We start from the raw sequence: 2,589 nt of genomic DNA, 5'->3' as shown, positions 1-2,589 counted from the left end.
AATCCGCTGGGCGCTGACTTTGTTCCCTGCCACGCTTCAGTCGCTTGACTCCGCTTTCTCCTCCGTCAACGAAAGTTGCTCGCGGGAGCCCCTTTGCTTCGTTGTCCGCGCTACGTGTATTGCGTACATAACGGCAATATAAAAACAAACAAACAAGCAAACTGCCGGAGGAAATCCCAAAGGGGCTTTTTTTTTCTTTCAGAAGTCAACTGGACTTTGTTTTTTCTTTGAAGACGTTTCGCTTCTCATCCAAGAAGCTTCTTCAGCTTTGACTGGATGGTGGGGAATGGAAGGATTTATATTCTTCGCAGACAACTGGTCATTTGCATCCTTTTAGAGGGTGCTTGATGAATATTGCCCATGAATATTTCTACCGGCACACATTACAGTCTCTGCTCCCACCTAATATTATTATTTGAAGTTATTTTTAATTTACAATTAAAACATTGCAATGTTTTATCTGCAAGTATATCTCAGTGTTGAAGCCTGTATAGTTTACAGACTTATAATTTATATCTGGGAGGTTTATCTGTATCCTCAGAGTCACCGAGTAGTGCTCCTGGTTCCTGTAGTCTGCATTTTTTTTTCCCCTCTGGAAATCCATTCCTACTCCCACACCATTCAAAGGGTGTTCATCCTAAACTGCATAGCTAAAAGTCTAAAGTGACCCTGAGGACACAGATAAAAACCTCCAAGTGCTTCAACAACCTTCTTAAACGATGCAAATTACCGATGGAATATTCTACCGTAGAGATTCATTTATGAAATCCCATAAACATCCTCTTAAGGGTTGGTGTATGTAATTCCTCATATTAAAGATTCTCTGATACAGGAAAAGGACATTATTATGGTACATTTCCCTCAGACGTGGTATTCAGCAGGTTCTGACCAGTTCTGGAGAACCGGAAGTGGAAATTTTGAGTAGTTCGGAGAACCGGCAAATGGAGAACTGTGAGTGGAGATATTATAGTATCCTTCCCCTGCCACACCCACCAAGCCACGCCCACAGACCGGTAGTAAAAAAAATTGAATCCCACCACTGGTTTCCCCTTCAAAAGGGAAAGACATCATCTATGGATATGGTAGAATAGCAAAGGAGGGGAGAGAGGATTTTGAGTTCTTGTAGCAGAGATTGCAGAATTGGGGAGAGAGAGCTGTGAGAATATATCCGATTTTCCAAGGCATCAGTGTATAAGAAAAATAGGAGGAAATCATGTTATTTGTCTCAAAAAGATGAGCGGAGATGTTGAATCTGCGCTTTTATGAATCCTCCATAGCAGACAGCGCTCACATGTAGTCACCCATCCAGATAGACTTTTGCACCGTAGCAATTGGACATAGCATGCTTGCTGCCAGAGAGCTACAGATAGAACTGGGGGAAGGGGCCTTGCTTTTACCTCTTTCACTCCATTACAATTGCAGTTTCACTTCCTTTTTTCTCATTCAGGCTTCACAATGAATCTCCCCTTTGCTTCACGGTCCCATTTTACTCCCCTTCACCTCTTCACCTGCCTTCATCCACATCCAACACATCTGCACAAAAAGCACCAGGTGCCAACTACTCAAATGCCCACACGCATGCCCAGGAACAGCCACTCACACTGACACCTTAACTGTCTTTCTCTTAGCAAAGAAAGGGCAGGCACAACTTGCCACTGACCAAACAGAAAACATAGAAAACAATTTCTGTGTTGACTTCAAAGACAGCTCCAGGAAGAATTCATTGCAAAAATCCACCAATGAAATACAACAATATAAAACCTCCTGATTCAGGAAAGGCTCGCATGCAAAATCTAATGGTGCAAAGGCCCTCCTGGCCACAGCCTCCACTTGGTCCATGGCATCTTCTCTCTGCCTGGGAGATATACAAGTGTATAACATCGGTATACTGAAGATGTCTACTAATGTTGGCAGGTGATCTTTCCCAATTGCTTCATATAGATGTTGAAAAGTAGTAGGGAGAACATCTACAACGTAAGTCCCAAAGGTGCTTTTTCAAGAGGCAACTATATCATTTCTCATCCAAGTAGCTTCTTGGGTGAGAAGGAAAATGTCTTCAAAGAAAAAACAGAAAGTCCACATGCCTCATGAAAAAGTACCTTTGGGACAACCATGACCTGGATAACAGAGAATCTCCATGGACATCTGCAACATAACAGAGTTGTTGAAGGCTTAAACTGTCTCTCTCCCAAATGGGAAGATCCCATGGTCAATTATATAAAAGACCTGTGCTGTCCATATAGTATATAGGTAATGGGAACTGAGTTAGTTAAGTTAGAATTGGGAGCTGTCCCCTTAAGGGAATGCCTCATGGTAAATATAGTTAATGCATCCTGGGAAATGTAGTTCATGTCATGTGATCACATCTGTAATCCTGATTGGTCACTGAATTGACCCTGGGTTGGGTTGGGGTAGGTTCCTTCAGTCTTGCCTGGACCCCAGCAGTGTGCTGGTGCCTCACCCCATTGCTCCTTCGTTATGGGATGAAAGATCACTATTCTTTTACACCAGGGGTGGGCAAACTATGGCCCGTGGGCCACGTCCGGCCCGTTGGTCATTTTAATACGGCCCGCCTCTGAAAAAAAAAAT

Source organism: Pseudonaja textilis, chromosome 1 (assembly GCF_049901715.1).
Source record: "Pseudonaja textilis isolate UNSWEBS1 chromosome 1, rPseTex1.2, whole genome shotgun sequence".
Classification (NCBI taxonomy): domain Eukaryota; kingdom Metazoa; phylum Chordata; class Lepidosauria; order Squamata; family Elapidae; genus Pseudonaja; species Pseudonaja textilis.
Note: the sequence above shows the minus strand (reverse complement) of the source record.